An 11,019-nucleotide genomic window follows, 5' to 3' on the forward strand; every position below is an offset into this window, starting at 1 on the left:
TTATTTTTTTTAAATATATTTTATTGATTTTTTTACAGAGAGGAAGGGAGAGAGATAGAGAGTCAGAAACATCGATGAGAGAGAAACATCGATCAGCTGCCCCCCGCACACTCCCCACTGGGGATGTGCCCACAACCCAGGCACATGCCCTTGACCGGAATCGAACCTGGGACCCTTCAGTCCGCAGGCCGACGCTCTATCCACTGAGCCAAACCGGTTTCGGCACTTCATTTATTTTTAAAGTGTGCCAGGCTCAAAGGAAACCCAAAACAGTCCACAGGGGGAAACTGGCATCTGTAATGGGGAGGGCACTGCATTGGAGAAGTGGGGGTAAACCGAGTGGATGCGGGCACATTATTGGGGAGGTGACTCTGGTGGGGAGAAAACCTGGGATCATTTTGCGGGGGGCGCTACAGGCAGGACAATGGGGAAAGACGTCCCAGAGAGAAGCCCAGGCTCTTGGGTGAAACATGCACCAGCACAGCACTTCCAGGAAAACACCTTCACATGCTTCACCTGGGAATCCCACCATTTTCTCAACAACTCACACACCGAGCCTCTTCCACCACCACACATCATTCGATTGCATGGCCCATCTACAAACCAACCCCCCACAAAACCGGCTCTTCACAACATTGGGGACTGCTGGCCTCGGTTCCAACACTGAAGCCTGGGGGGAGCAAAAAAATGCACAAAACTATGGACAGGGGACCGCGTGCCTCAGGGCACATGACAAATGGCAAGACACCTTTTCCTTAGCACCACCTGACCTGGCACGCGGTCACAGTCAAGCAGCAATTTCAGGGGGGATGCAGACAGGATTAGGCATTTGGGAGAATTCGGGTCCATTGAAAAAAGACGGGCACACACTGGGAGAAGGGACATGGCCACAACACAACCAAGCCAGGGGCACTCACATCTCCATCACACAAGGGAGCACCAACACTCGCATTTGCATAACAAAAAAGATATGCAAATAGCCCACAAAGGTCAAGATTTACAAAATAAAGACAAGGAAGCCCTGGATTCAGGTGGAAAGGAAGAAAGCCCAGAGGGAAGCAGGGGGGAAAACCTCACGAGGCCCATAGGAGGGTCAACCTTGGAGCCAGGACGTACTAGGCGCAGTGATGGCGAACCTAAGACACGCGTGTCAGAGGTGACACGCGAACTCACTTTTTTGGTTGATGTTTCTTTGTTAAATGGCATTTGAATATATAAAATAAATATCAAAAGTATAAATCTTTGTTTTACTATGGTTGCAAAGATCAAAAAATTTCTATGTGTGACACGGCACCAGAGTTAAGTTAGGCTTTTTCAAAATGCTGACACGCCGAGCTCAAAAGGTTCGCCATCACTGGACTAGGGGAATCAACTCCAAGGGGAATATGGACCCAACAGAGGAAATATCAGGCACCAAGATCTGCACCCTTGACAGGACATAGGGAAAGGAACCCAGTGGGACCCCTTTCACCCTCCCTATGTGGCAGTCTGCACTTCTTCTTCAACACATTGCCACACTGGCTACGCTTTCTGGCCGGAAATTCATTCTGCCATTCCGGCGGGAAAAAAACACGGCTTCCAGTACAAAAAGGTCGTAGCCACAGGATCCCCCCTTTCATACACCCGCTACAAAGGGGCACCTCTGCCTCGGTGCCCACTCAGTAGCCTCACATTGTGCACGGATGACAAGCAAATCTGTCCAACACACACACACACACACGCACGCGCACACACAAACACACACACACACACACACACACACACACGCACACAAACATTCCTCCTCAGCTAGGTCTTGGCTCCACCTGCTGGACAAGCAGGGACAAGCATTTCCAATTGCAATCCTCTCACCAACAGGGACAGACACACATGGGCTCCCAAACAGCTTCCTGGGAGGAACTTTACAATACTAGGATGCTCTCTTCCCTCCATCCTTCCATTCCAAGGAACAGCTTTTCATTAGGAATACCTGTGCTTTCAGAAAAAAATCTTCTTTCTGTAGCCTCATATTCGCACAAGGAGTGGAAGAAAAAATATAGCATAGAAACCTTTCACTTTCAACAAAGATAGCTTAACTTTCCTCACCTGATTTCATACACAGTGATTTTGGCATTTGAACTTCAAGGGATTCACAACATTCAGAAGCGAGGACGCACTGCTGGATGCTGATCACATTCACATTTACAATACGGAACATAGCACAAGAGTCCTACTTCATCGCATGGCCCCTTCAACAGGAATGCCTATGCCTGCCACGTGCTCAAAACAGGGCAGAAGTACATGTTTATTTCCGATTATGGTGGATGGAAATGGTTTCAAATTTACATCTTTCACGGGGAATATGACCACTAGCCCGTGCTGCTCGCTGCATCAGCTTCACAGATACACCTGCTACAACCAACACTCTCTGCTCTCTTTCAAAAGGCCACAAAATCAGCAGCTTGGACACGCTCAGAAAGTCACCTCAGAGGGAACCTCAGTGCACCTGTCTCCAGGATGCCCCTTCAAAGGGCTGCAAGGGGTGCACAACCCACAGCAAAAACAGTGACTTCAGGGAATTCGTTCTCATCAAGGATTCTCTCTCAGCACGGATAGTTCTCTCTCTCTCTCTCTCTCTCTCCCTCCATCCCTCCCTCCCTCCCTCCCTCCCTCATGCCCTCCCGCCCTCCTGCCCTCTCTCTCTCTCTCTCTCTCTCTCTCTCTCTCTCTCTTCCTTTCTAAAATAATAAAAAATAAATAACTTCCTACCAAAATAAAAACATGGTTTCTGCAACAAGCCATTCAGCAGAATCTGTTTCTTGGGGCACTAACACGTTCCCATGACAAAAACTGACTGCGTCTAGCCCCACCCAAAACAATGACAGCCTCCCCGGGACTGACTGCACCCAACGTGGCGGTCTACGGTATGGACAGACTCAGCATGCACAGCCCTGCCTCACCGCTACTGAATGACTAACTGTGGAAACAATGGCGGCCTCCACATCAATAGCTACCTGCTTCTTCAGTCATGGCCATCCCCAAGGAAATGGCTGCCTCAGTCACAGCGGCCTCCAGGTCACTGAGGACCTCAACCATGGTCGCCTCTCGATGACCATCACGGGAATAACATGTTCTCGCCAGACCCCAAACACTCCCAGGACAGACTGGAGGCTCCACAATCGCAGCCTCCTGGGGAATCACTCACTGCCTCCACAATGCCCGCCTACAGGGGACCAGCTCACATCCTCAACGCACCGGATCACCAGCCCAGGGCAGCGCTCTCGAAGGCCTCCCTCTGCAGGCCTGGGCCAGAAACTGGTCACACATCTACACCCGTCACTTCACTCCATTCAGCCATGGAATCATGGCCGCCCTGGACAGCCTTCGGGATTTTCCAGGACTTCTTTGTCGGGTTTTTTCCGGAGACATTTTAGGGGACCTGAAATTTCAGCACCAAGGACAAAACCACACTGTGTTTTCCTGCAATGGCCACAAGAGCGCGGCAGAGGATCGCTTGGCAGCAGGGATGGCCTCACGGGCAGCGTCCTTTCACCTTGGCTCCTCCGAGATGCTCTCTTCTCAGTCCAAACACAAGAAAAACTCGGGGAAATTGTGGAGCACAAAATGCCACATTTCTAAATCGGCGCCTCCTCATGCGCAATAACACAAGGAAGCACAGAGGGGAATCCTAAGCTTTAGGTCCCTCCCTGGAATGGAACGGACCTGCTATGGGGCAACCAGTAAGAGAGGACCACCAGAGCCAAAGAGTAGAATTTAGGAGCCTTTCTTAGCTGGCCAGCGACTGCAGTTACAGCACCCTGCCATAGCAAGGACCGAACTGCAGACCCGACCAGATGTACAAGTAAGCTTTTATTCACAAAAACCACAAAACAGTTGGCTAAACACACACAAAGTTCGTCGCTCCATTTCTCAACACAGGTCACAGACTCATACCTTTGAAAGGCCACAGGTTACACACTCATACCTTACAAAGGTTAGGCTCTTCACCCCTGGCTAAACCGTGACCTGCTTGTAACAAATGTTAAGAGGAAGCTGTGGTCTTTGGACTACTGAGTTGACAGAAACACATTATCTAGAGCCCTCAGGTCTTGGGACCACTGAGTTCACAGGGAAACATTATCTGGAACCCTCAGGTCTAAGGATAATTGTGCTGTCCTGGTTCTCAGGTACAGAGGAATTTGCTTTCTAACACCAGTAACATCACAATCAATGGGACATTCACATTATAATCAAGAAGGCATGCCCTAACCGGTTTGGCTCAGTGGATAGAGCGTCAGCCTGTGGGCTGAGGGGTCCCGGGTTCGATTCCGGCCAGGAGCATGTGCCTTGGTTGCGGGCACATCCCCAGTGGGAGGTGTGCGGGAGGCAGCTGATCGATGGTTCTCTCTCATCGATATTTCTGGCTCTCTATCCTTCTCCTTTCCTCTCTGTGAAAAATCAATAAAATATATTTAAAAAAAAAAAAGAAGGCATTCAATCAAATGGGATCATATATACAATTCAGAAAATCAAAATGACTTTTCTATTGTTAAGCCAAACAGCAGGGTTAGAGTTAAACTATAGTTTCTACCTGGGATGATTGCTACCATACTTCACCTTGATGTACTAGAATCCGCTCCAGATGAGAACAATGGTGCTACAACGGTTCCTAGCAACCTAGAAAGGTTGGCACAACTATAGCTGTGACAAAATGGGTTTTCCTGGTGTGAGGCTAGGGCAGAGAATGAGGGCAGGCCTGGCTTCTGTTCTCTTGTTTACAACTATGACCTCAGGGGGAATCTGCCCGCTCCCCCTCCACACTGCCAACACCCCTCCTACCCAGGTCCCCGGGACTGTGTTTCCTGGAAGAGGTAGTAGAGGCATCCTGAAGTCAATGACAGCTGAGAAGGAAGGTGCATTTAAGCAGCAAAGCAGCACCTTGGCCTGTGGTCTATACCTCCACACAGGTGGAATCAAGTGAGAACGTGCACAGCCAGGGCAGAGGATGCTCGGAGCGTGGGAGGCACAATCCTCCCAGGCAGCTCTGGAGAACACACTTTCAAAAGACTCAAACTTAATCCCATGGTCCCCAGTGGTTTCCCTATCAAAGGCAAAATTATCTCAGCAGAGGGTTAATGAAGAAAGGCAGGGATATTAATGAGCATCTGTGAAGACTCACTTTCTCTCCCTCAAGCCTAAGGAAATAAGATATTCGAGTGTTAAGAGAGGGGTGAAGAGAGAGAGAGAGAGAGAGAGAGAGAGAGAGAGAGAGAGAGAGAGAGAGGACACCAAGAAAGAACTGCAACTGCTGGTTACATAGTGCCCTGGCTTCCTTCCTTGCCCAGGCTCCCCCACGCTCTGCCCAGGCTCCCCAGCTCACCAAGCTTCCCGGGCTGGGCTTGGTTAAATACTCGCTGGGTGATTGAGTACTCCTCGTGTGGGATTAAGTAATTAGGCTGAGGAGGCTCTGGGAGCTGCCAGATGCCCGCCCTGGGGGTGTTCTAGGGGTGTTCGCAGAACCAACTGGGCCAGAGCCTCTGCTCCTGCCCAGGGATTAAGCTGGCAGCCTGGGCTCCTTGCAGGCCCCCCATGGCCAGGCTGCCCCACTGCCTCCAGGCTTCTGTAGTTGCCATGACAGGGGCACAGCGCCCGCCCTGCCTCACCTGAGCTCAATCCCGGATGGCCTTGATGCCTTTGCCCTGTTTTGCTTCCATTAAAAATGTCTGTGTGCTGCCAAAACCGGTTTGGCTCAGTGGATAGAGCGTCGGCCTGCGGACTGAAGGGTCCCGGGTTCAATTCCGGTCAAGGGCATGTACCTGGGTTGCTGGCACATCTCCAGTGGGGGATGTGCAGGAGGCAGCTGATCGATGTTTCTCTCTCATTGATGTTTCTGACTCTCTATCTCTCTCCCTTCCTCTCTGTAAAAAATCAATAAAATATATTTAAAAAAAAAATGTCTGTGTATTTCCAACCCTCAGCAACCGGCTTCCGCCAGCAGAGGCAGCCTGCGCCCTGGACGAGGTCACCTGTGAGGAGACCAGGGGCCTGTGGCTGCCACAAAGGTGGTGGTGAGCACAGGGGCGGAGGTTGGGGCCACACCAAGGCTCCAGGGTCCTCACGGCCTGGCAGGCCGCCCGGGGACCCGCTCAGAGGAGAGGGACGCCGGCCTGGACGGGGAGGGGCCCGGGTGCTGAGACGGCGCCCCTAGGGTCGCCCTGGCTGAGCCTGACTAGTTCCTGCTGGCACCGGCAAAGCCCCCTGGGCCATCCCATCAGCCACCAAACAGGAGCAGGAAGCCGGCCTCAGCGGGTCTCCCCGTGCTGTGTGCTTCCTCCTCAGCCAGAGGGAACCACCCAGATGGAGGGAGGGGAGGGCGGTGCGCGATGCGGTCTCACTAGGCGCCTCCCAAAGCCGGTGCTGGGTGTTCAGTGGATGTTGGAGGAGAGGTCCGGATAACTTCTTCTAAGAACGCACAGTCCAGTGGCTCTTCGTTCCCAACAACAGGAATGCAACTGAAACTAACACTCCATTTCTCACCCCACTGATGGGCACACCATCCGCAGGCCGGAGGCACTGGGCTGGGCTGGGAGCAGGTGCTGCACCCGAGGTGGGTGTGGGAGCGGCACCATCGGGAGGGACCTGTCTTGTCCCCACAGGTGGGGAGACACAGGGACCTGGCCCGCAGCCCCAGCTCGGTAACTCGGTCACACCGCCACCTGCACAGCGACCTACATGTACCATGGCTCCCGGGACAGAGCCCGCAGGCAGAGGGCGGGAGGGCCTGGGTTATGGCGCCCGGGCTGCTGGGACACCAGGCAGCTCTGAGCGAGGGCGAGGGCGAGCTGTGTGCTGCTGTGAAGGTCGTCAGAGCATGAGGCCAAGTGAGAAGCAAAACACAGACCTGCAGGGGAGGGGGGAGGGGAGTGTCAGCATGTGCTTTTATTTACATAAACAAACAAAAAATGATACAGATGATGAGGGAACTGGGTGTGGCAGACATCTTTAAGATCATGCTGAGCTTTGAACTTCAAGCTAACACCGGCCGGCTGGTGTGGCTCTGTGGATTCAGCATCGATCTGTGAACCAAGAGGTCCCGGGTTTGATTCCCAGTCACAGCACAGGCCTGGCTTGTGGGCTCGATCCCCAGTAGGGGGTGTGCAGGAGGCAGCCAATCAATGAGTCTCTCTCATCATTGCTGTTTCTATCTCTTCCTCTCCCTTCCTCTCTAAAATCAATAAAAAAATATATATTTTAAATCTATTGTAACCAGGTTGTTTTGGTATTTGAATTCCTCAAAGTTGAATAGTAGGAGCTCCTCAATGCCTCCAACAATCTTTTTTTTCCCCCTCTTTATAATCATTACTATTTTATTATTGCTTGGATTGCCTGCTCTCCCAGAACTTGACATGAGACCAGAAACACCAATCCCAGCCAGAGAGGATATGAGGGCGAGGAGGCATTTGACCACCATACCAGGTACGTCAATAAACCAGAAAAGGCCTCTGTGGGCTCTGCTCTGACCCCCTCCTCTACCCTATGGCTCCCAGTTAACATCTGAGTTCTTTCCTTCCTGTCTCTCCAGGAGTGTCAGATGGTCCACCCAGCAGAGAAGGACAAGGCACTTTGCCAATCTGGTCTATTACTTCTGCCAGATCTGTCCAAAGAGCTGACCTTCTAACTGTCTAAGATTCCGCCTATCTCATATGGCCTTTATGTTTTCTCTTGCTAAGCACTGTTCATTCCATGGGTCAATTATATTGTCCCAGAGAACTCCTGTGGCCATTTCCTGTTCCCTGTCCTCCTATCTTTCCTAGTTCTTCCAGCTACTGTGTTATTTGAAGTGGAGTGAAGGACGGGAAGGTAACGTGTCTTTTCCTCCCGTTCCCGTGGGAACCACCGGGGCCCTGCTGTGGTTTCACCTGTTGTCTGTGCCTTGGAAACAGACAGAAACACACAGACACCACGTCCATCAGGAAAGGAGAGCACAGCCCCCTGCTCTGCCTTGTGCTCACCATGGAGACGGTTCTCAGGGTCAGAGTCCCCACAGGAGGCTCAGCACAGGCCACAGTGAGAGGCATGCAAAGAGCCAAAGGGCTGGACTGAGGGCCTGGACTTTTATCAGTAGACAACAGGGGAGTGGGGTCCAGTAACGTGAGGTGGGTGATGCTCCGCAGGACAGGAACTCCCAAAAGCAGGGCGTGTGAGCCCGTTCTGTTCCCTGCTAAAGGGAGGGCTGGTCTCTGAGGAGCTGGCTGGGGCTCTAGAGACAGACAGACAAGGCTTCCCAAGCATGCTGTGCCTTTGTGCTGGCTGGTCCTGGAACCTAAAGTCCATGGGAGGGTCCAAAAAGGAGGAAGGTATGGGATCCCAGAGACCGGCTTCCACTGGGACAGGCCAATGCCCAGTGGGTGGAGCCAAGACTCCTCAGTGAGTAGCACCCATTCAGGTGGCCTGTGAGCAGGAACTTCAGGTGATGATGGAGGCGGCTGCAGAAAGGGCACACTGAGCTCTGAGAAGGGAGGCCTCCCCGGCACTGTCACTGAGGGCGGCTCTCGGGCGCATGGACCTTGCTGCTGCTCTATTTCCCCATATCCTGGATTCTCCACTGAGGAAGCTGGGGGGGGGGGGGCGGGATAGGCAGCCCACCTTAGTCTTAGAAACAGTCTCAGGCCTGGAAGGACCTTGGAAGCCAAACCTGGGGCCACCCGGTGTCTCGGCACCTGCCTCCCGCCTCCTCCTGCCCCACAGGAACCCCAACCCAAAGACCCTCTTGTCGTGGGAGGATGGAACTTCGGTTCTCAAATGTAGGACCCGCCCCTGACGAAGATGGACTAGGAGGGCAGAGGCATGAGGCTCACAGGGACCCCAGACTGGGGCCGAAATGCCGTCAGGGCCCACCTGGTGTACAACCAAGAGGGACCTGCCAAGAGTCGCACAACAGCTGACAGTGGAGCTTATCGCTCCTTTTTACCACCTCAGACCTGAGGCTGGATGGAGGGGGGTGGAAAGAATGGGAATCGGGTGGAGAGCCTGGGAGGACTTCCCAGAGAGGGTGGTGTGGGAGCAGGGTGTACAGAGGTAGCAGGGTGTACAGAGGGGGCGGGGTGTACAGAGGGGGCGGGGCATACAGAGGGAGCGATGGAAGTAAAAACACAACCCCAGGCCCACCAGCCAGAATAACCAATCACATATGTGACCGTCCTTTTGGACAACTTAATAAGCAAATACAAAAAGAGAAGCATGGGTGATGAACAGATGGGTAGAGATACTTTTATGAAAACAATCATATCTTGGATACAATTTTAAATTTAACTTTACTTGAGTTTCACCAACAAAGAGAAGTTTATGCAATTGCTGAATTCATATATTTCCTCGATACAAGAGACATTTCCCCTAAAATATCCCTTCAAGATTAAAAAAAGAAACTGTGAGAACATTAAAGGTTGAAGTCATTATGATTTTCTCCAAGGACATAGTTTCATTTTTTTTTTTTTTTTTTTTTGGTATAGACTAACTTCTTGCTGTGAAAGATGAGTTCACTGGCCCAGCCACATGGGCATGAACACACAGTTCTGAAAATACTGAAGCCCTTCTGTACAGTTAGTAAATGTCAGCCACTGCACTCTGCCCAGGGCTCTCCCTCTCTCTTGGCTGCACCATCTGACCGCCAGGACTGTCTGCCCCGAACCCAAAGACACAGGGGAAAGGGGACTCTGGTCCCATCTCCCAGTCGCCTTCAACACCCACCCCTTCACCCCAAGCAGCTTAGCTTCCATCTGCTTTACTTAATGGCCTCAGGTAAAGCTTTTGAAAACCCCTGCTCAAGGTCAGCCCTCAGGCCCTTGCAAGTTTGCACAGCTAGATGAATGGAGGCCTTTCTCCCAAACACACTACTAGCTCCTATGAAGTCAAGTGCACTTCTGCCTCCTGGTGTCATTACCTCGCTTCCTAATGGGCAGCAGACACAGGCCTGCGGGTGTGGAGACGGCCCCTGAGCCGGCTCTAAATTGAATGAAGCAGAAGGTGCTGGAGCCCATGCTCAGCAGGGAGTGGGCTTTGCTCCGTGCCCAGCCCTGTGCCAGGTGCTCACGGTCCAAATCCTCTCCAATCCTGAGAGGTGTTTCTTTGCTCCCTTCCCTCCCTCCCTCCTTCCCTTCCTTCTGGATTTACTGAGCACCTGTCTGTGCCAGGGGCTGGGGTATAAAGGCAAAGCTAGCACCCCCCCCCCCCCCATGAGAGCATCATCCACAAAACGGCTGTGACCGGGGTGGGTGCAGGATGCAGGGGGAGCCCCAAGTGACTCAGGGAAGGTTCTCCAGTGGAGTTAAAGCCAAGCTGGGACCTGAAGGATGAGGAAGGGCATTCCAGGTGGAGGGAACTGCCTGTGCTAAGGCAGGGAGGCAGGAAACAGTCTGCCCAGTCGGGGAACTGTGGGAAGGCGATGGAGCCCAGGTACAGTAAATCTGCTGGGTGAGGTTGGGGTCCCAGAACCCACTACCTGGACCCTCTACCTCCTTGACTTCCTTTGCTCTGGGCTGCCTGGCCAGGAAGAGCCCCCTCACCTCCCCTTCCCGCCCCCCACCCCCCACCCCCACCTGCACAAAAGGCGGCTTTGAAGCTGGAGAGAGGGAGTGAGGAAGGAGGGGACAGCCGGTGTGTATTTTTCCATTGCTTCTCAGAAATCTCCTCCTCCTCCTCCTCCTCCTCCTCCTCCTCCTCCTCCTCCTCCTCCTCCTCCTCCTCCCATACCATGGCAACCAGGCTGCAGCTGGGGGAGCAGACTGTGAGCTGGGCTGAGTTGAGGGGAAGTGGGCAGGGGATAGGGACCTCTGCTCCCCTCTCTGAGCCTGTTTTGGCATCTAGAACATGGGCACCACCACCCAGTTGTTGGCTCCTATCGACACAGGTGCCCCAGGAAGCCGAGGCCCAGGCTGGACTCATGAGGGAGAGGCCTGGGAGGGGAGGGCGGGGCTGGGGAGGACCCTGCATCCTCCTGCAGCCTGGCATCCTTGAGTCCCTGAGCCGTGTGGCCTGCGCTTC

Source organism: Myotis nattereri (assembly GCF_964212035.1).
Source record: "Myotis nattereri genome assembly, contig: HAP1_SCAFFOLD_96, whole genome shotgun sequence".
Taxonomy (NCBI): Eukaryota; Metazoa; Chordata; class Mammalia; order Chiroptera; family Vespertilionidae; genus Myotis; species Myotis nattereri.